This window comes from Agelaius tricolor, unplaced genomic scaffold (genome assembly GCF_023055355.1).
Source record: "Agelaius tricolor isolate 1412-34295 unplaced genomic scaffold, bAgeTri1.0.p SCAF_16, whole genome shotgun sequence".
In the NCBI taxonomy this organism is placed as follows: domain Eukaryota; kingdom Metazoa; phylum Chordata; class Aves; order Passeriformes; family Icteridae; genus Agelaius; species Agelaius tricolor.
Window position 1 is genome coordinate 20,384,943 of NW_027269276.1, and position 23,795 is coordinate 20,408,737.

Genomic DNA, 23,795 nt, shown 5'->3' on the forward strand with positions numbered 1-23,795 from the left:
CTGGCTTTGTGTGAGGCACAGAGCATTAGTACAGAAATGTGTGTGAGAATTTGGAAACATTTTTTTAAAAGGCAAGGGGATTAAGATTCCTATGCAAAAAACAATGTACTCATAAACACTTTTGTGTTGTGTTTAATAAGCTTGTATTATGCTGTGTGCTTTAAGTAAAAAACAGATGGAAAATGGAAGGACATTTGCTGAGACTGATTGTAAATACTGATCTTGTTTCTGATCCAGTGCAGTTTCTTTAAATGATCTAATTGAAGACATATAAGGAAACAGATCAGGTGTCTCTGAGGATTAACAATGGCTTTGGGTGAGTAGGGAATGATAAACAGGTCAAAGGAATGTGTAATCAGTGCAGTCACACTATAGCATGATTCTCCTGAGCTTGACAATTGCATACCTTTCTTTTAAACCATCTGAAGCAGATAGATCTTCCTCATGAAATTGGTAATGTGCTTATGGTAGAACTTGGGAACACATCAACATTTCTGATGGTGGGAAGTGGAAGTAGTGGAAGAGGGATTTGGCAGGGTCAAGGACAGTTTGAGCACCACCCACTGCTGTTGGTGTTGGGAGTAGTGAGACACTGTGGTGGTAAACAGCTGGGGTTTCTCTGAGTCAGTCATTCTCCCTTCCCACCTCATGGCTCTGTCTACCTGCGTGGGTGGCCAGGTGCATTTCTAGGCAAGGAAGTCATTAAAATTGATGTCACATCTCACAGTCATGTAAGGGGGGAAAGGGGACATGATTGCATCTTTTTGTTACCTGTTTTGGAGCCTTTGTGCACTCACAAAGTGAGTGCTGTACGTGACCACCAGTAAAAAGGGCAAGGGACCAACACAGCTTGTATCTTTAGTCTCACCTGTCTGTGATAATGCCAGGCACTAGGCTGCACATCCCTATTATGGTGCAGGAAGGGTCTTGTTCAGAAACACAGCTGTGAATATCTTCTTGTATTCATCTGCCTTTCTGCTTTCTGGGGGTGGATGGTGGTTTTAGATCGATAGCAGTTGATCTGATCAAGGGTATAAAGGTTAGGGGTGATACAATTGGGGACATGTTAACTTCAGCAGGTAGCATGGCTTGTGCTTGGATCAGTTCTGCCTCCTGCTGAGAAAAACTGGTGCAATAATAAAGTGTCAAGGCTGGGTGTCTTGGAGCTTGATGAAGGTCACAGGTCAGAGTTCATGGTGTGCTCACTGTCCTGCACTAACAACTTGTGTCTGTTAACATCAGGGCTGGACATTTTGCTTCAGAAAAGGCACCTCCATGTAGAAGCTTAGGGCAAGGTTGCTACCTCAGCATGAGGCTACAGTAATCTGGAATAGTATTTTGTGTATGTGTTCTTTTGTTAGCTGGTGTAAGGTAGCAGGTCATCCTGCTTCTTTTAACAATAAAATCTGACACACCTGAGCCCAAGGAGGCCAGCTGGAAGAAGATATTGAAACTCCCAGTAAGTGAGGTAGCATCATGTAGCATTCAAAAAAGTTATATATCACTTGAGATAAATAAGAGTTGTTTCTTTATGATCTTTGAACTTGTTTGCATGTTTCTTATTTGTTCTTTCAGATAAAACAGTGAAGTCTTTAACTGCTCCAGAAGAGGGTCTGGAAGGAAAATGTCTCTGGCAAAGAAGTATCAGGTAACACTGGCAGTGGGGAAATTGTTAATTTTAAAAATATTTATCTGAATCAGTCTTGATGAATTGAGTTACACCTGAATTTGAAGTTACAGGTTCAGAGGAAGAAAATCTTGAGCTCTCGGGTCACTGAAACCGGAAAAGTGCCTGCTTTTCATTTTTATGTAAAGTGGTACTGCTTTTGATATGCAAATAGTGCACTATACTTTGTGACCTCAGTCTTCTAGAGAGCAAAAGGAAGGGCAGAGAAAAATCTGTGTGGTGCAGGAATTCAAATGATATGGAGACAGGGTTCCTACTCCCTTTCACAATACAGTCCTAAATTCCAGTAAAGCACAAAGAGATCAAATCAGCTTGGACTCTGAGGGTAGGGATTGCCCTGTGTTGTAAGGGGCATTTGATAATTCCTGGGTGCCATGAGTATAAAAGGTAACTGAGATGACTGAATGTTAAAGGAGCTGGAGCAAGCAGTAATAGAACTGAGTGGGCTGTAGCCGAGTGACAGCTCATCATATAATCATCATGTTTTCCACTTAGAGCATCTCTGAAAAACAAGAAAGATGGTTTAATTCTTTCTGCTTTTCCTCTAAAAAGAGATTTTGAATAATTGTTTTCTGGAAAACCTTCATTGACTTCTGGGCTATAGGTACATATTTTGGGTGATAAAAGAGTTATTGCCTGTGGTTCAAAATATATTCTCACTCTCAGACACCCCTCGTTAGATCATAGGAGGATTTCCCTTAGTAATTTTTCTTTTTCCTTAATTGCCTTCTCTTGCACAGAGGTCAGGTTGGCTCTGCTGGCATTTCATGGTGTAGAAGCAATCACTGAGGAAAGCAGGAGTTTGTGCATGTTTTGATGTCTTTGATGCACCATTCTTCTTCCTGCCCACATCTCACCCCCGAGGAGCTGCCAGAAGAATCCTAGATGGGCACAGATGGATCAGCTGAGTGGCTTTGAGGGCAGCCCTCTGCCCTCCCCATGGCTCAGCTGTACCATGGTGGGGAGCCAGGCCATTGTGCCCCCTTCTTCTCCCTCAATCCTCAGTTCCAAGAAGCTGATCAAGGAGAAACAATGGTTCTGTGATTATGTAAAGCAGTAGCAGGTTCCCAGTTTTTATAGGAAGCTCTCACTAACCTCTAAGTCAGTCTTTTTTTTTTTAACATTATCAGGAGAACGGCAACTGGAAAATGGCTTTATTAGGTGAAATAGGATTTAAAGGAAAATGGATCTCACGAGATGAAGCTAAAATCAATAGGAGATTGCACTTTATGCTGTGAGTCTTTAAGACTACATATGTACTGTGTGGTCTAGTTTTGGGTTAGGAGCTTGTCAGGTTTTGTATCCAGAGGTGGCTTTGCAGTTAATAAAATATTATTCTTTTTAAAGTTAAATTGCATTTATTATTGGTAAAGGTGGAGCTGTCTCTATGAAGTTGATGAAGTGTTGCCCTTTAAGGGTGAAGCTATGGCTGTGTTTTTCTGTGAAGTCATCAAACTGTGTGGTTGGTGCAGAGTGTAGGAGAGTAACTTCAATTCGACTTCTGTATTCTTTCAGAAGGGGTAGTTCTGTTAGCAGCAGTGCACTCCACTAAAGTTTGTGCAGCTCTCTAGCAGTAGGTTTTTCCACTGCAGCCCACCACTGAAGTACCTGTATGACTGGAACTTGCTTTGCTGTTGGCTTTCAGTTACTGTTGTGGGGGGTTGCATGTGTATGAGGTTCAGAAATAGCTTTTTCACAGAAATTTGGGGCAGATAAGTTAACTAGAAATCATCAGAAATTAGGAATATATATGCCAAAAGTCATTAATGTTCTGCCACTTCGGAATGAATGAATGAAGGACATACATTATCATTTAATTAAGAATTCTGAGCTTTTAGTGGCTAGGGGAAAAAAAGAGCTACTTATTTAATAGTGTTTTTAAAAGATGGATATGTTTAATAAAGTGTAGGTGTTCACAGTATTGGGGAGGCAAAAGCAAGCTTTATGGTCTTGTATTTACTTCTCAGTCATATTTACAGACCACTCAGACAATCAGCAGAACAGGTGTCACCAGGTGGCCCAAAGCCAGTGGTGCAGAGAAGGAAGGAATCCACCTGTTCTGGCCTTCTGGGGTTTAGCATCACCTTTGAGTCAGTGCAGACTGCTTTTCCTAGGGAAGTGCTGTAAGGCAGATAGGTGGAGATTTGGGATAACATCCTCTGTTGGTTCAATTCAGATTGTACCTATCTTATTTCAGAAAATGAATGTAGAATGTAGATAATTGATCAGCTTGACAGCTGAGATTTGGTATCTTTCTAGCATGGGCCTGGAGAAGTGCCTTTGTTTTTTGTGATAAAGAACTATGTGTAAGGTCTTGATTAAAAAGAGAGTTTTCCCTTGTGAAAAGGTGTCTCTAGCTTTTGACCAGTCAAACATTTGCTGTGTTTTCTGTGACTTCATGCTGATACTACAGATGCTGACACATAACCAGACATCTGCCTCAAAGTGACATGTGCTCTGGGAGCTAAAGGGAAGGTACAGAAAGCTTCCCAGTATCTTGGTGATACTGCTTCTGTCACCAAACCCTTCATGAGTCATCAGAGATTGTCACATTTTGGTTATGCCATAAACAAGGCTCAGGTTGAATTTTGAAAGTATTAATAACCTTTATAGGAACTTACTGTAAATGTTTCATGTTCTTTCCAGAAAAATTTTCTTGTGGTTGTTTCAGTTTCACTCTAGTGCCATTTGTTTTTCTTTCATTATGGATGAATCATCAAATAGCTGAATGTAGAATTGAATTTGACTGAGGTCAAATTCATTGCTTGTATTGGTAATTACAATTTCATTTAAATCTGTCATTCACACTTGTAAGAAGCTGTGGCTTTTGCTCTAGCCTCCTCACTGAAAGACACATTTTGCCTCTCCATGCACATTATTTGTGCTGTCATAGGAATTATACCCAATTAGGATGACACCAATATTCTTACTCTCATTTTCCTAACCTCTGTTTTATTACCCAGTGAATGCATTTAAACATCCAGAAGGCAGAGAAACCACAAGGGACTTTTCTCTGCAGCCCCTTATGTGTTAATTTTTTTCCTTCAGGTTTTTACTATCTAAAGAGATATTTGTTCTGGCTATCTTTTGATTTCTGCAATTGGAACAGCTGTTTATATTGGGCTTTCAGAGAGACCAAGAGGCGCTTTGATGGTCAGTGACACTCTGAGAAGTCCTTCCATGTGTGCTGTTTCTAACTGAGTTGTGAGTGTGCAGCGGCTGGGCAGGATGAGAGGGCACCAGGACAGACAGGAGCATTACTGATGCACCACTTGCTCTCGGTGATTTGTGGGTGTGGCTGTAATGCGTGTGTGAAGGAAATGCTGCTGTTGCAAAGGAATCAGATGACCTCACAGATACTGAGCACGGTTTTTCATTTATAATTGTGCGTACTTGTACAATCTGCACATAACGATAAAAACACTACAGTGAAACTGAGGTGAAGTTTGGGTAATGTTTCAGTCTAGAAGTTTGAAGTAAAGACTTTGGCAATAATGAAAAAAAGTATCTGGATTTTACATCTCTTTAAAATGTCTAAATTTGGCATTTTGGATTCTTTCCTATAATGCTGAGAATTAAAGATGCGTTATCTTTAGTAAAAAATGTTAGTAAAGTTTTAACAAATTTCTACCAGTAGAAATTTGTTAAAATGTACATGTAAGTTCCCAACAGCATGGAGTTGTATCTTCATTTTCTAAATCTTCAATATGTTGGCTTTGTGACCACCACCACTAGTTGGAAATACTCTGTATATGAATATGGAGACTATTTAGCTCTTTCTGGTCAGGTAACCGTGGTTGTTCTCCCTTTTCAGTGCAATTCCAAAGAATAGCGAACTTAATACTCTAGGTGGCTGACATGAGTTCACCAGGTGAGCTCAGCTCAGCCTGTGGAGCAGGTAGTGTCTAAGGGCTTTTAAAATGTCCAGCAAAGGTGTGTTATGTTGAAATCAATTTGTGCAACAGCATATACTTGGAAAAAACACAGTTAAAAGAGTGGAAAAAGAAAATAGAAGAGTGGATTGGATTTTCTTTTTAACAAAGGAGAAAGTGTAACTAGGAGGGATATAACTTGAAAGAATTGTGTGATGTCACAATTAATATTCCTAGTATTTAAAAATTATAAGAATGAAAGCCCCAAAAACTTTAGATTATCTTTTAAGACTGTGATGAATGATGCATAGACTAATAGAGAAGCAATCAGTGTCAAAGAAAAAATGTTATTTGGTCACAGCATTGCTAAACAGGCTGTAAAAGAAGAGTATGTGCAGGTCATTTTTGATCTCTTAGCAGGTCAAGCAGATCAAAGCTATATAAACTACAATAAATCCAGTCAGGATGCAAAACATTTGAGATAAAGCTCATTAAACCATGTAGGTCTATGCTTTATGGTTAATTTAATTAATATTGAGGATTCTTTTAGATCAGTCTACAGTACTTGTTGGTCTTGGGGTTACTGGTTTTTTTTTTAAATAATATTATTTTTCTTTTAAACAAAATGAGTAGTTTTCAATCTGCAGGTAAATTTTTCATAAGTAGAAACTGACTAAATCTATTGGATCTACTGGAGTATTTTACTCAGTTCTGCCACAGACAGAACTGGTCAAACTGGTAGAAAACCAGCCCTCTAAACTGATTTTGAGATGTGTTTCCTCTGTTTATCTAAGCCAAACTTGAAGGGGGCTGGATTCCTAAGAAGCTGCCATCTGATGTAGATAGCATAGAATTATTTTTTTCTATAATAATGGTACAGAAAATTATTCCAGGGTCAGAGTGTGTGGTGGGTATGACAAATCGATGCAGAACAGCAAATTAGTGTCACTTTTGGAATAAAACAGTAAAACTTGTTCTGCTCTTCTCTCTGTCCTCACAGGCACATGATACTGCAGAGATTCAAAATCAGAAGTAAATCAGCTGGACAGTTGCCTCCTGCCTTCCTAAATAGGCAAACATATTAGCAACAGAAGAAGGGGCCTACCTACCTCATTCCTGTGAGTAGCTATAAACATCCCCTTCACCCCTCAAATCAGCATCTGCCGGGTAGTTGTTTTGGAAAGCTGAGCATAAGGATGTGGTGAAGAAAACAAAAATTTTAATTTGTTTTCTTATTGGCAACAATTAAGTGTAGACAACTAAAGAAACCAACTAAAATTATTAACAGGCTACCCACATGCCTATTGCCTGTGACTGCACAGAGCTGATGGATGATGCGTTGTTACTCATTAAATCAACCTTTTCCTGTGCTTCCTAAAGCTTGCATGCTGCATAAATTCCTAAAACCATCCATATCATTGCCATGTTAAACTGATGCTGCTGTTGATGTGTCACTGCAGAAGCTGTCTGGGGCTCAGTTCTTTGCTTTTGTATTTCTTAGCAGTTCATTCTGTAATAACATGGTGTAACCCAATGTGAGGCTTGAACAGAAGATCCCCAGTGACCCCCTTGGTCAGGGCAGTGAGCAGAACAATGTTTGCTGAATTGCTGCTGTGTAGCTGATATTCCTGCTCTGAACTGCCTTTTCCTTGCTGGCTTCTCTGTCCTTTCTCCAGGGAGAAGGTGGGTTTGCTGCTGTGGATGCCTGCCTTGTTTGCTTCACCAAAATGAGTTAGGGCATGCAGGAGAGAAGGAAGACTTTTGCAAGCAGAGCCTATCATGGTGAGTCAGATTTTGTCCCTGCTTTTGCTGTAGAGCTTCTCACTGTCCCTGCATTGCTTAAACCAAACTGTTTACACAGAATTCTCTCTCCCCTGGAAGTATGTTACACATAACACTTCCTTGGCAGCAGTGCTGGATTGGGAGGTTCTTCCCTACTGCTTTTGCCTCCCCTGCCCCATGAGGTCCACAAAAGTGCTTGGGGGGACCTTCAGCAAATTAAAGCAGCAAATTGAATGGAGCTGAAAATAATTACTCTCTACCATCTATGCATGAAAAGTATGAGAAACTGGTCTGTAGCTTTGATTTGGAACCACAGCATCTGTCTTGAACATTATCCTAAAATTAGGTACATGTGAACTGTATTTTTAATTTTGAGTTGCTAAATACCCTCTAAAATACCTCATACTAATACTCATAGAGATTAATTCTGCATGACTATAGATTAAGTTTTCTGTCATTGTATACTGTGATTGTGAAGGAGTCCCAAGAGTGCAGTCCCAGTCCGTAGCACTGCAGCATGGACATTGTATTTGCCCTGGTATCTTCATGTAATGGATTTGTTTCTAATTTTGAAGCGTAACCTTAGTTTTGAAATCTACTGCAAAGAACTTTCTCAACAGCAAGAGGGAGTAATGAAACATAGTTTGTTATAGAAGCATTGCTTTTCTCCCTCCTTCTCATGGTGATAATTCTGTCTCCTGTCTTGCCTTCTTTATTGCCTTCATTTTTCCAGGTTTTCCCAGCCTCCCACTTCTATGTTATCTCAGTGATATGGATGCTGCTGCTTCTCCATGATCAAAATGGATACTTGTACAATTCTCAGCAAGAATCCCAAAGGTTTTACTAATACCATACTTAATCCTCAAAAGCTTAAATAAAATCCAGTAAGCACAGAGGAGGGTGGAGCTTAGAAAAAATTTGTGCATCAGCTATAGAGAGAACTGATGAGCTCAGCAATAGTTCAAGAGCCTTAAGACAGTTTGGAACATCAAGTCCCACTTCTGAAAGGAGGAGACAAAGAATCTGTGTTCAAGCAGAGACAGACGTAGAAACTATGTTCAAGCAGAGACCTCTGGCAGTCAGAGACAAAAAAAAAAAAAAAAAAAAAAGAAAAACCCCAAAAAACCAAACCAAAAAACCGAACCCACAAAAACAAACCCCAAAACCAAATAACAACAACAAAAGAATGTGCTCCCAAAACAACACAGGAATGGGACAAATTAATGCTTGAAAGTAGCAAAGAAAGATTTGTGAGCTCTAACTTTGGTTTTCTGCTTATCCATGCACGATCCAGTCTGTTTACACATATTTGGTATGAAGGTTTGCTTGAAAGAAAACATTTTTCAGAAGATATTGCATTTGTTTTTGTTTAAATTAATCCTGAATTAACTCAAAACTGTCATATTTGTAGACACACAAGTGCTTAGGCCTGTCTGAGTGCAGTATGTGGGAACCCTCTGTCCAGAAGCTTGACCTGACACATCCATACAAGATACTGAGATTATGTGAAAACTGAGATAACATAGAAGTGGGAGGCTGGGAAAACCTGGAAAAATGAAGGCAATAAAGAAGGCAAGACAGGAGACAGAATTATCACCATGAGAAGGAGGGAGAAAAGCAATGCTTCTATAACAAACTATGTTTCATTACTCCCTCTTGCTGTTGAGAAAGTTCTTTGCAGTAGATTTCAAAACTAAGGTTACGCTTCAAAATTAGAAACAAATCCATTACATGAAGATACCAGGGCAAATACAATGTCCATGCTGCAGTGCTACGGACTGGGACTGCACTCTTGGGACTCCTTCACAATCACAGTATACAATGACAGAAAACTTAATCTATAGTCATGCAGAATTAATCTCTATGAGTATTAGTATGAGGTATTTTAGAGGGTATTTAGCAACTCAAAATTAAAAATACAGTTCACATGTACCTAATTTTAGGATAATGTTTTGAATACAGAATTTTTCCTTTGGAACCATTGTCACTTCAGAAGTCCTTGTGAGTTTGGACACTGCACTCAGCATCTGTGAGTCCCTGTCTTTCTGCTTGGGTGTCAGACTACTTTGATTTGTCCTTGCCAGATCACCAGCACTGAGCAGATTGCATTGCTCTGTTCTGCTGGGACAAAGTCAATCCATGTTAATGGCTTCTTTAATCTTTTAAAAGTGATTATTTTATTTGGGGGCAGTGGCTCCAGCCAATTCCATTCTCTTGCTAGGGATAGTAGTCAAATAGAGATAAGCAGTGCCTGAATAAGACAAGTCAGACTCTAATCTTGCCTCATTTTGTGCCTAATTTATCTGAAAAAAAATTCTGAACTTGGTTCTCAGAAGTCATAAAATCGCATGGCTTATGTGATTTATCTTCTCCAACGTTGATTTCAGGTAATACTGATCAGCCCTCTATATACCATTAAGTCTTATGTATCTAATCTAAACCAGATTTGTCCAATGTATCTTGTTTGTGCATCTGAATTGTCTAATTCTACGGTATACTTCTGTTAAATTTTGGATTTTAAGGTCCAGAAGAGGGAAAAATTAGAGCAGACCAAGGAACCTGCAGACTTGAAGAAAGAGGAGGAAATTCAATTATCTATTATTCCACCTTGCATAAGGTTTTTTTAATAGTATAAGTCTCTTTTAAGCTACTGATTGTTTTTGTAAAAATAGATCCTTCTTGGATATTTCTTTTACCAACTTCACACAACTTACTTCTCTAAACCCCTGATGCCCTGGTTTAGATGGCTAAATCTTCAAGTCACAGGTGCTGTTTGTTGCTGTCTTGAGCTGTGGGAGCCCTTCAGGTCCTACTGAGCTCAGTGTCTACTAGAGCAAGGTGGTGGTCTGGCTTGTAAATAGGCCCAGGTATCTCTCACCCTTCCTCTTTGAGCCTCCTGGGTGCTTCTCCTTTGCAAAGGAATTTCCAGGTTCTACTTTGTTTTACACATCTGCATCAGGCAGCTGCTTTTTCCAGCAGGGCTGGGGACAGCATCACCCAAAGCACAACCAACTTCTGCCTACGAGTTGTCAGCAAACTGCCTTCTTTGGGATGTAGGCCATGTCCCAGAACTCTCCTGTAGTGAGGAGGTGGTTATCACTTTTAATTTTCTGATGCAGTTACTATAACTTGTAGTCAGAGTGATAAGACACAAATGTTATTCCATTTTATTTAAGTTTCATCTTGGTGGTTGCTGTGGTAGTATTTTTACAGAAGCTGGCTTATTATAGAGCAGTGGCATTTGGTTTTGCAAGTAACTGGGACACATTACCTGTCACTACAGGCAGCTTACTCTTGAATTCATCATTTGGCAGTTACTGTTCATTTTAGGCTGATTTAAGATGATGTACCATTTGATTATAGTCTGAATTTCAATATTGAATTTGTCCTAGGAATCTTCATTAAGATACAATTAATAAAGATTAATTGCTGCATTAGGATACTTGGGCAGCTCTGCCTAACGTGGGTGGAAGTAGAACTGTGTTGTAATTACAGACAATGCTCTGTCATTTTGAGTTTTAATTTCTAGTTGGATTGGTTATTTTAATAACTGTCTATAATCAGATGTTATATTACATAATAGCAACAATATTGTTATGGCATGAGGTACATACTGTGACTGAGTGCAAACATGGAGATGTAGAAAACATAAACATTCCAGTTAGTTCTCTTCTACATGCCTGTACAGCTTTCATCACTTATTTTGTCAGTGTGAACTGAATTAATTTACTCAGTTCTCATGAAATGAAAATACTTTTGCTATATTTTAGAAGTAGAGTAAAATACTTCTAAGTCCTATTCCACAGTGAGAAATTAGATTCATTCTCTTTTGCACAAACTGTTTAAATCCTGTTTTTTACCACTGAATCCATGTCTCTAAAGCACAAACTTCACAAAGCCTTTCAGGCCAGTGTATTTCTTCTCTTAGCCAGTACTGTCCAAGGTAGTTTCTCATGGAATTTCAGGAAGTTTTTGTTTGTCTTGAAGATCTCTTTTTCACAGTAAACCTGTTTTTCCAAGGTAGGTAGTTCTAGACCTGGGTGAAAAGAATTAAATGTATCCTTTAAAAAAGTGTTCTCACTGGACAATCTAACCATTTAATTAAAAAATATGGACTGGTTCAGTTCAGAGCAAGATTCTGTCATTCTACAGAAATATATCTCAATCTAAGAATCGTAATCCATGAAAATTACCAATATAGATAGTAGAAGGATACAGTTTAAGTATTTGGTACTTTGATAGTGTTTATACACTCTTTTTATAGTTATTTGGCATGAAGTCCATGGGAATTTCTATTTCACTGGTTTTGCTGTTAATAATATGATGTGCATGGTGTCTGCAGACAAAAATAGAGACAGTGGCTGCATGATGAAAGCATGATCTTTGTCTTTCTTGAGGTATTACTAATTTTGAGAAGGTCATTAGAAACTCTTTAATTTCTAATGTGTTAAACTTTATAATCAGAATGGTTCAAAATAAGTATGTCTATTTGTTCTAGATGCTGCATGTGTTCTGTCGTAGAGTTTAAGCGTTGCACAACTAAATTATGGTCCAGCCTAAGTTCAGAGTCATTTTATCAGTAGATTAATGTGTTTTTGAATTACCTCTCCTGCAAAGCCAGAAAGGATTTCAGTAAATTAGACAAAAGCTATCCATACCTGATCTCTCACTGGTTTTTAATGTATATAAGGGCAGAGAGCACATGGCTGGGGAAGCTGGCACTGTTTGTATTGCTAAAAGAAGGAAGAGCCAGTTCATAGAGAAGACAGGGAATACCTTGTTTCCAAGTAAGTCATCTCCTCTCACATTTCTTCTGAGCTACCTCTGTACATTTAAAGCATGAAAAACTGACATCATTTGTTTCACAAGGATGTTTAGAATATTTGGAAACGTTACCCAGAGAGAATAAGATTTTGAGTAACTAAAATAAGTTACAGCATAAATTAGACCAGCAAGATTCTAAAAGCATCTCTTCGTGGAGCTGTCAATTCTTTACAGAGGACTAGAGGAGCCTTAACACTCTTGTAAACTGAAACAACATTTGGCAAATGGTAAATTTCAAGGCTGAAAAGGGTCAAACAAACACTGTGGTGAAGTTCCAGATTCTTATTTCCTGGTCACATTTCGCTAAATTTGAAACTGAGTCTACATCCTTTGCAAAATGTGTACTGCATGTAATTATATTCCAAATATTGTTTCACTGGAGGCTGAGATTTGACTGTTTAATTTGTGTTATTTATTATTGCTGTGTTACAAAAATGAATTGTGCACTGCTGGTATAATAAACTACCAAATGTCTTATCAAATGGGCAGGGATTAAAAGGATGTCTTATTAAAATGTCTTGGTTGAAAAGTTCTGTGAGTAATTGGATAAATTTTTATGGTGAGGTATTTTATTTTGTGAGGGAATGATCTTTCCCTTTATGCAGAAATTAAGAGAGATTTACACTCTTTTCAGCAATTGTTAAGAGATTTTACTGCATACAAGAAATAATTTTAATATTTTTTCATTAATTCTGAAAGCATCTGCTGGATTGCTCAATACTCTGATGAGACAATTAGATACAATTTTCATTCTTGTGACAATTAAAGCATCACTGAGAGGAGGTGCCCCCCAAGAGGAAGCCAATTGTCTCTTTTGGGAAAGTTTGGCTGGTGAAGGAGAAAAATGCCTGAAATTAGCATGGTACTTCTTTTTTACACTGTTAGACAGAAGTGCATGCACGTGTCTGGGCTAACTCTGGGATGTGCTGGTGGCTGCACAAGTTTAGGGTATTAAAGGACAAAAATCCAAAGAAAATGTTGCTTCTTTCTCTCTGCTGCTTGCAGAACAATTTCCTGCAAAGCTTATAGGATTTCCCAAATAAATTTTCTACACATGGAGCTGGATTATTCATTCTGTGAATTCATAGATTTTAAGTGTGCCTTGAAGCATGCTGATCCTTGTGTGTTAGCCAAAAGTAGATAGAAGGGTCCAGATAAAACTGAAGAGATTGGCACCTTCAGCAGTGAGATCTGCCTTCTATTTCTGAAAAATATTGGAGCTATTTATAAATTTGGAACATCACAGGACTGTATGTGGCTTATCATGCTTATGCTTGTTAGTTAAGCTTCTGATGTACTATTGTAATTAATTTTATTCCTAGCTTTCACAATCACAAGACTATTTTTTTCTATTTTTAAGGCCTTCTTCAAGAATACTGGATATTTTATCTTCACTGAAGCGCTGTGGCACATTGCAAATGATGTATAAAGCTTTAGTGTTTCTCTTTATTTGTCTTCAGAGTACATGGTATATACATTGTGCTGTTTGACATCATAGCCAGCTTAGTAATGCCCAGGAGAAAGTTTCCAAGGCCTAGAAGGGAGAGCAAAAGTACTATAAAAGCTAACCTCATCTCTATGCCTCTACCTACAATGAGCAGGGAGCTGAAAAAGTTTTCAGTGGTTTTTTTTTCAGGCTGTTTAAAATACAGATGCAGGAGAAGGAAAAAGACTGCAGTTCCTCCCTGCTCTTCCTTAGCACATCAGCACTCTTTAGAGCAGCACATGCTGTCCATGCTGGCCATTTTTCCTGCTCAGCCAAGGCATGGTGAATCTGTTCACCTTTCTACAATCTTTCCATTGCAAACATTCCTTCACTGCAGCTGTTCCATGTTAGCAAGCCAAAGTGATATAGTTCCAGCAGTTCAGGTATTTTCTCAGCCAGGTTTCTCCAGTAAGAAACCTGATACACTACAGCTTCAGTCCTTACCTTTTTGTCTCCACATGGAAAAAAAGGCTCTTGCTGAAACCTTTGGTCCCATAGATGTGTGTGCCCTCATTTCAGTGTTTAACAGATGGATTAGTTCATGGAAAGAATTGGGAACAATGTGAGCAAATCTGTCCCTTGGTAAATTCTTGTAGTGGTTTGTAGAATGCCTGATAGGACAGGAAGATTTCCAAGGTCAGCTTTCAGGGGTGACACTGGCTGGAGTGACATTCTATTAAGTGTCTGACTTTCCAGAGGTAGAGTATTATGGGAACATGTACGGCTTATCTCTAAGTACCAATTGCATTATAATATAAATTTTCTGAATGTCTGTCTGTTTGAGAGCTTAAGTTCTATCATTTGAATTACAGAGAAGGTATAGAGCCAGATTTTCAACCTCCTGCTGGAGATGGTTTGTATAACTTTGGGCCATTTGGCTGTGGCTTTACTTCGGGAGACTGACAGACTAATTTAATCAAGAAGATGTGGATTTGTATATGTGGAGTAGCTATTCAGTCACATAAGCTGTGTAAAAATTAACCAGTCAGATTCAGGACTATTTGAAGTTGCCCAAGAAGTTCTTTGCAACTAAATTTCTTTTGGATGAAATCTATTTATGGAAGTGGTATTTTTTTTCTTCCTTTTATTTAAAGTCTCCAATCTATAGAGATCATCATCACAGAAAATATTTTTGTTACACATAAGAAAATAGTAGTTGCTGTGTAGTTTCTGAGTTGCATATATTACAATGCACATAAGCAGATCCGTTTCTATATTAATTAAAACACATATACTAGTGGCATGAATTTAGTTCTGATCCAAGTTTAAATATTTGACTGTTAGATGGTGGTGACCTTCTTCTTTTCTGGACATACCACTTTTACTTTGAAACTAGTGTTTGAAAAAATCAAATTATTATCAACTGGGTAAAGTTCAGCTTGTACCATTTTACATTTCAAGTATCATGAACTCCCCACAGATAGTTTGCTTTTCAGTGTATACTGACTGTAGCTTCAAGAAATGAGCTCATTCTGTCTGTCATGAAATGGAGAACACTGCTGGGTAATTCACTGCTTCAGCAAACAGAAAAGCAAGAGGTTTTTCCCAAACATTTGTACATAAGAGAAAAGCTGACTTAAGTGAGTCAATATTGTGTGTCTGCTGGTTTTGGCTGGGCTAGAGTTAATTTTTTTCACACTGTCGGGTATGGGGCTGTGTTTTGGATTTGTGCTGAACACAGGGTTGATGATATAGAGATGTTTTTGTCATTGCTGGGTGGAGCTCGCACAGAGCCGAGGTCTTTACTGCTTTTCCTACTTCTAGGCTGGGGAGGGATCTGGGGGTGCACAGGAGGTTGTGAGAACACACAGCTAGGACAGGTGACTCCCTCTGACCACAGGGATGTTCCAGACCCTGTGACAGAAGGGAAGAAGGAGGAAGAGGGGACATTTGGAGTGGCAGTGTTTGTTTCCCCCAGCCACCATTCTGTGTGCTGGGGCCCTGCTCTCCTGGGGATGGCTGAACACCTGCCCAACCATGGGAAGCACTGAATCGATTCCTTGTTTTGCTTTGCTCTCCCTGCCAAACTATCTTCATCTCAACCCAGGAGTTTTTCAGCTTTTACCTTTACCAGTTCTCATGCTGGTCCTGCTGGAGGGGGAGAGGCCAAGGAGCTGCTTGGGGCTGGGCTGTTGGCTGGGGTTAAACCATCACAGCAGCACACACTGCCTGCCTGACTGGTTTAGTGCAAAGTCACTGACATAAAAAATAAAGCCATCATTTTTTTAAATGGCTTTCTGCAAAGCTAAGCAGGGGAAATGGGAGTTCTGCTTCTTACAGTGTGGTTGGTCACTCCTTAAGCCACCAATGTGAAAAGCTCACATAGTTGGGTTTTTTGCCATGGAAGAACATGGTTTCAAGCCAACTCTTTTGTTTTTTGGTTTGGTTGGGTTTGGTTTTTTTGTTTGTTTGTTTTTTGTTGGGTTTTTTTTCTTGGTTGGGTTCTTTGTTTTGGGGGGCTGGAGGGCTTTATTTTGTTTTTGGGGGCTTTGTTTTGCTTATTTGTTTTTGGTGGGGTTTGTTGGGGTTTTTTAAAATTCCTTTTGTGTGCTTTATAGTCTTGTCTGTCTGTTGAGCATGTGTCTTCCAAACACTACTGATCTGTTGTTGTGGGACCAACTCCCTGCATATAATTGTAATTTTCTCTCTTTCCCTCCCTCCCACACAGCTATTTCTGTTTCATATAAAACCTAAATGAACTTAAAGATCTTCATTGAAATCGTTCCTGTTCCACATGCACAACTTTTTATTCTGAACCAACAGTAACACAATTCTCTCTCTCCTCCTTGAATTTCTGGCTAATAAGCAGCCCTGCTAGTCAGGCAGAGCCATTTTCTGCCATGAGTTTTTGAATAATTTCTAATAAACTGACAGTGGGTATTGTCCAAAGTGCTGAAACATTTGTTTCTAAAAATAATCAGTAACAACTCCCAATCAGCTCTGCTATGCATCTGGCTTCTGATCAGCATCAAAGCAGGAGAGTTTGATCAATGTCTTTAAAATTAAAAAGAAAAAAAATTAAATGTATGAAAGAGAATAGTTTTTTTGATAGCTTAAAGGATTTTTTAAAATATATCTGTCAACTCTCCATGGCTTTTATGACAAAGTTCAAGGGAAAATACAGGTATTTCTGAAATCCTTTCAGAATCCAATTTCAGATGTTTTAAAAATATATCAATATTTTTCTCTGCAGCAGATTAAATTGAAAGATATTTATATGCTGAAGCTTGCAGTAAGCTTTACAAATATATCCTAATTCCTTAGAGTGAGGTTGTCATCACGTTTGTCAGCTAAGGCTCAAGGAAACTGCAAATTCTTTTGTATTTTCCTCCAACATTGAGGTCGTAAACCTCCCCGTCGATACGGACTCTTGGGGGAGATTGCGCTGTTATCCCTGGGGTAGCTTGGTCCATTGATCTGGGAGTTGGTCTTGGTCTGGGAGTTCATGATGAGCTGTTTGTTTCAGAAGAGATTGTTCTTCATTTAGTTTTACAGGTGTTCTTTTCATATGTGTATTTGGTACATAAATTGAAAAATGCAGGCACAGGTTTTTTGGTTTTTTTAGCTGTTGCCGGTAGACATTAATATTCAATGTGGTGAAGGGTTTTATTCCCCCACCCCTGGCTCTATTTTGCAATCAATAGCCTTTTCCATATGTTTTTTCCTGGCATTATGAATTTCCTAGTTGGTACAGTGCTATTTAATTCCATGTCCTGCTTTTTCATAGAATGCAATAATAGATGATGATGACAGTGGCAATTAGAACTAATGGGCTACTTCTTAGAGATGCTGAATATCCATCCTGTTGAACTTGGTCAGAAATTAGGCTATTTTAACATCAAACTTGGAATATCTGTTAGTTTCTCTTGCTTTCTTTTGTGTGTACAATTCTGGTGCATGTTTCCTTATAACACTTCCCTTGTTTCATCAGCTCTTAGTTCTCCTTGTTTAGGCTGAGTATTTCCTATTAATTATTATTTTTCATATTGCCTGAATTACAGGAAAAATCATAACTGTAGAGGTAGTTACAGCTTATTTATGGCTGGAGAAAGCTAAGTCTGTGTAACCAAATTGATTTGACTAAATGAAAGGAATTTTTTTTTACTGTTTAGGGCATGTTTTTTTAATTTTTCATGAACAACCATTCTTAATACTAGGTAATTTTACATTCATTTCACGAATGAGTTTCCTACTGCAGGACTTTTCAATTACTTATGTAGTCTAAGTGAAACACACAGTTGCTATACTTATATTCTAAATCTTCAAAATGTTGTGAAATGAATCATTCTAGATGCCATGTCTCAAATCTTTATTTCCTCATTTGTATCTCTATCTGTTTTAAAATCTTGGAGATTATATTAAATGATAGGGGTTTTTTAGGATTAAAGGGAATTAAGTCTTCTATTCTTCTTAGTTTCATTTTCTAAACTGAATGCAGTAACTGAGGAACATCATGTTTCACAGAAACAAGGGTGGGAGTCTCAGGGTTGGGGGGAAATTCCCCAGTTCTGTTTTGCTGCATGGTGTGTGTGTGTGTGTTCTTCCCTGCTGGAGATCATTTAGCTCAGCACACACTGAGCTGATATTCCAGCTTCTGCTGAATTCCAGCACATTACACAAATGCCTGCTCATAGCTTGCTATTCTTTCTAACTTACGTGCACCTAAGGACTTACAAGGACTTGATTTTTGCACATAATCTGAATTTCAGACGTTCAATCCTGCTGCTATTTTTTAGGGTACCTGTAAGAGAGAGAACTTTCTCATCAGTCTGTCACTGAAGCTGTGGGATTTACCAATTGAGAGGATCAGTATTTTTAAGAGGAATGTGAAAAAAATCACCGGTATGTGTTTTGCCTTGATTTAAAGAACAATGTCACGTGCAGAGTAACAGACAGTCAAGCCTTGTGTTTAAAACAGCAGTTGAATTGTCTCCATAAAGGCAGGGATGTGCTCCAGACTCCATTTTTAAAGACTATACTGAACCCTTAATCGCTGACAGTGCACTTGACATACAATTAAGCATTTGAGCTTTCCTCTAATCTCTGTGTACAAGAAGACAAAGGATGCTTGGAGACTTGTATCAGTAAGACTATTTATACAGAGCTCATTTTGCTAACACTTTTGATGTCCTTTAAGCTTCTGCCTTCATATCCCTGTCAACTCAATCCACTGCACACATTTTCTGAGTCAAACTGGCATAAGCTGGGAAGGGGAGAAATGTGTTCACATGCAAGAACACTGGTCACAGTAAGACTTTTCTAGCAGGAGGAGAAATCCTTTCCTTCATCAGTTACCTGTGACGGACATACATACTTAGGACATAGATAAAGCAATAAGTGTTTCTCATGCAGTGATTATAAAAAGATTTCAAGTGATGAAGGTTCAGAAAAAAAAAGAAACTGAATTTGTGCCAGCACTTCAGACTGTGTTCAAGAATTTGTCTTTGAAAAGTTAGATAGATCATTGAGGTGCTGCCTTACTCTGGGGAATGACAACTGTCACAGATCTGCAAGAACATGAAACATTAGCTAGTCATGAATCTTCTGTAGCTGAGCTGTAGACAGATGCTATGTGTCAAATTTTGCATCCTTCCCCCCCATAGTTTTCAACACAGACATCTGCAGGACACAGATAGACACAGTTCCATGGCTAGAATAGAATTATCATTTCTTTGGTACTTGTCCTTTGTCCTTAAGAAGACCAGTACCAATAGTGGCCATCCTTATCATGGAAGCCCCTTGGTGGTCTTGTTATTATTTCTTGAATGTTATTACTTCCCTCTTATTAGAGATAAATTTCCCTCATGTGTTGCTTGAGCTAAATTAAATAATTGCAAATAACCAATGAGCAGTGGGCAAGGCCTTGTACAGAATGTAGAAGTTGCACTGAAGAAGCCAAGTCTTGACAGAACCGAAGCACAAAGCTGATGCTACAGAAGGGGATGATTTATGTCTGGACTTACAGCTAGTTCAGTGTTCATGTATGTAACAGAAATAATGGAAGCAAGCACACACTTGAGATGTGCTCTTGCTTGGGGAGATGCTGATCCACATTTAACAGAGTATGGCCAGAGGTTTTCAGCACTGTGCAGCTGATCCAAAGCTGCTGAGAAAATTGTAGGAAGTATCTGAAGCCTGTGTCAGAAGTGGAAAATGGAACCCCTTTTGAGTTCAGAACAAGCAGTGCATGAGAGTCTTGGGAGAGAATTGAGGTATTTCTAGAAACTGAGTGGAGAAAGCTTCTTCAGCTCTTTGTTAGTGACTGCTTTGAAATGTCAGATAAAAAAGGGGGAAAATGAGAGTTAATGTGGCTATTCATTCTTAACAGAGAACATCTCTGATCTCTGGCCTCAGTTGATTCTGTCTCAGACTCTTACCTTCAAAAGACCTGTTGGAGATGGAGTTGTTGGTTTGCAATATGTATGTAGCATCTTCAGTCTGCGTTTCATTTTCTGTGCTAACTTCACACAGAAGCTGTTGCAGGGACCATGCAAAGGTAAAAAGATAAATTCAAAATTTGTGCTCAGAATGATGACAGAATTGCAATTGAAATTCCATCCTGAACCTTTTCATATCTCATGATAATTTTATTCTGAGCTTTTATATCTTCATGTAGTTTGTCACAGACCAAGTTGGGGTCGTATAGGGAGAATTCTTTGGTTTCTTGGTCCACTTTACAGGGGAATACAGCAGGGTAAGCAGTATTTAGGGTTGATCTTAAACTGCTGAAGCTCCAATGCACGTGTGAGAAGGGCTGAAAAGGGTTTTGAGTATGTGTGCTATGTCTTTGTGTCCTGATCATTACAGTATCCAGGGTAATATTTTAGATAACTTATTTACAAGTGCAAGCTAAATGAAATATTTTTTTTAATTTTAAATGGTAAATTGTGATATAATAAAATAAAATTACTGCAAGTACATAAGTTGAGTCCTCTTTGAACAGAAGTTGCCTGAGTGTTGGAAAGTGTTTATTACTCTGTGCAGCAGATGTGTTGAACAAAGCTATAAAAATGTTTTGATCACTGTTTGTTAACATGTGTTGAAAAAAGGAATCGACTTTGCTTGTTTATTTCCAGGGCAATGATAACAGTTACAAACCCCTTAGCAGAAGCATCATCATTCAGTTTTGAGGGCTGGATATCAGAGTTTTTAGTTATTACCCGAAGCTAAGGGGAGTTTCTTAGTGTGGATATTTCAGTTTGTGAATATTGTATAGCTGGAAATGTGGAGGCATATTCACACTTGATGATTATTTCTGTCCCCTGCGGTCCAAGTACCCTTCAAAGTGTTAAGAGTTATTTAAAGTTGCTTCTGTAAGTTGAGGGTTTTACAGTTATTTTTAAGTTCCCTGAGGGTGATAAAGAGTGGGTCACAGGCGAATGTGGTTTGACTGCATTTCCTTTGCAATGTATGGAATTAAGCTTTTTATGATGTTACAAACTTTGACATAATCTACTTCAGTGTGAGGGTATCTGTGGTGTGCTACATCCATAAGTGATTTCCAAAAAAGAATTGAAGATAATACTTTGGTCATATTTATGTTTCTTGCCTGAAAATATGCCATAGTGAAGGGAAAAAAAAAAAACCAGTAGGACTCTTATTAACTCCTGTATGTTAGTTCACATGCACCTGAGTTAAGAGTTGGGTAAGTTAATACTTGTTAATTGAGGTACTTAACTCATGTTACAGCTGAGCTGTCACACAGACATTTGAGAGTTTTTGCATAGGAACTATTATCTACTGAGATTTGGTTACTTGTGTATGTATTTTAGGAAATAGCAAGAAATAATGTTATGTTCTGTTTTCATATCCTAATTCTCAAAAACTCATAACATTGTGGACCTTTTTATAGTTTTGCCTGTTTTAAAAGCATTATCAGAAGGAATGTTTTCCATCATAAAAAGATTTGGGCTGTTAAATCCTGATTTTAGTGGGGTTGAGCCCAGTTACAACTGTATGAATTTTGTGAATGGATTAAAAAACCAGAAACAATAAAACTGATTGTAAATGCCTTTTAGAATAATAAGGTGAAGCTTATAGTAATCGCATTCTGCATTTGCAAACTGCAGGATTTATTCTTGGGAGATGGGAGTAGATTATATGGAAAGGGAACTGCTGTATCTTTTAAAAATAAATAGACCCTATGAAATGGTATTCCTTCCTTCTTCATGTGCTTGTCTCTTTATTTTCATCAAAAGAGTGGCTTGAGTCTGCTGGATATCTCTTCATTAGTTCATTGCTTCAGATTTTGGAAGCTTAAGAGAAGAAAACTTTCAAAGCTGTATTTGATGAGTCTTAGGACAAAGAAGTCTTAAAAGAAATTCCAAATGCAAGTTGCCATTTTCATGTAGGAGAGCCGTAAGGATATTTTTGTACATTCATAATTCTTTTTTTATTAATTGTCTGGGTTGTGCCCAAGAATTTTGCATTCTTAATGCAAATTACTGTATGTGGTAATTTATCTGTATTAAGAGAAATATCCATTAGGCTTCTAAGGTCAAAGGTAAAGACTATTTTGGCAGTTATTATTATTCAAATAGCATAAGTGTAATGATTAATATACTACTGTTCTTTTTTTCTTCCAGATTTCTCAGGGGACAAAATTTTGCTTATTCATACCTTCTACTGTGGCAAAAATGGATTCTTTTCCTCACCAAAACCCAAGAGCATAACACCCATCCAACACCTGCCTCAAGGAACTCTTATTTAAAGTCTATTGTAAGTCAAATTAACCACTTGTTTAATGGTAGCTTTAATCAGCTGTGTGTGTCTATTTACAGCTCGGGACCCAGGAGCGCTAATCTGGGCAGGGCAGCTTTGCTGCAGCCGCTCGTGGTTCTTGAGCGGCACCAGAGCAGGCGGGGAGCGCCGGCAGGGCTTGGGCTGAGCCCGCGGCTCCGGTGTTAGCTGGGTGTCACCCGGCTGTCCCCTCAGGGCAGGGCTTGGGCTGAGCCCGCCGCTCCGGTGTCACCCGGCTGTCCCCTCAGGGCAGGGCTTGGGCTGAGCCCGCCGCTCCGGTGTCACCCGGCTGTCCCCTCAGGGCAGGGCTTGGGCTGAGCCCGCCGCTCCGGTGTCACCTGGCTGTCCCCTCAGGAGCGGGCTCCGCGCAGCGGGGTCAGGCCCCGCTGACAGCGGCTGATCGGGACGCTGATCTGCCGTGCAAATGAAGGCTCAGCCTCCTGTTGCTATGACGATTGATTTCAGACGTCGCAGTGGAGAAACAGGGGGGTAAAGAGCTCAGAAAGCAGAACTGCGAGGGGTTCAGCTGCTGGTGGTGGCTGTGGAGCTGAAGGCTGCTTGTGGTGCCCACAGGCCCGAGTGGGTCACTCCTCATGCAAGGCCGACTTGGAAAAAAGTAATTAAACTCCACGTTATAGATATCCAAAAATGGCTGCTCAGAATGCTTGCTTTTCATGCACTGAAGTTAATTTTATGCAGGCAGAGTACATGATAGATGTTTTGAGAGAGAAGGCTGTGTTCAGATTAGAGTTTTGGCCAGCATAGCTTCTATGTTAAAAAAAGGATGGCATTTGGAGAAAAATATTCAGTATTTAGGTAGAAGATCTTCTTGCTGTATCAGGACCAATTTGTAAAAAAGGAAAATGATGGGGGAAAAAAAAAGGAAAATGATGGGGGAAAAAAAAAGGAAAAAATTCCAAATGAGGAAGTAATCTAGTTTGTTCATGTTGCTTCTTTGAAGATATATTCTACTAAAGGAGATATATGTTACTTAATGAAACTGTGTTTAATAAGAGGCCTCAGATTATCATCTGAAAGCCTAATTGTCATTTTTTCAGTGCAGTATAATGCTGCCTACTTCTTTATCACTCTCATAGATGAAAGAATAATTAATACTTGAATTGGTTTTAAAATCAAGGTATTTGTTTCAGAGAAATTTCGGCTTTATCAGTGGCTTATTTATCCTTTACACAGCTGCTTTGTTAGAATACAGTTACCACACTATGAGGGCCCTTGTGAATAAAATAAGAGCAACATAGTAATTGACTTACATTCATTCATACATACATTCATACATTCATTCATATCTTGTTTTATCTTGTTATCTATATCATGTTTTCTTGTTTGGAAAAAAAATACTATAGGTGGTGTTTTGTCCTGCAAAAATACTGAAGCAGGGGTGTAG

The 23,795-nt window shown here is 38.8% G+C and overlaps 1 protein-coding gene across 10 annotated transcripts in view; it reads left to right on the forward strand.

Annotated features, from left to right (window-relative positions):
• OTUD7A (OTU deubiquitinase 7A) overlaps positions 1–23,795 on the forward strand; it is a 108,728-nt gene that overhangs the window by 34,287 nt on the left and 50,646 nt on the right. For 5 of the 10 annotated variants that reach the window (XM_071442042.1, XM_071442043.1, XM_071442041.1 and 2 more), the window contains 4 exons: positions 1,576–1,648; positions 6,560–6,677; positions 7,236–7,341; positions 22,237–22,369. The gene's annotated coding sequence lies outside the window, so the exon portion shown is untranslated. Of the gene's footprint in view, positions 1–1,575; positions 1,649–4,735; positions 4,841–6,559; positions 6,678–7,235; positions 7,342–11,906; positions 12,129–18,387; positions 18,494–22,236; positions 22,370–23,795 lie in introns of those variants that run through there. The other 5 variants (XM_071442048.1, XM_071442047.1, XM_071442046.1 and 2 more) reach the window with 3 other exon arrangements.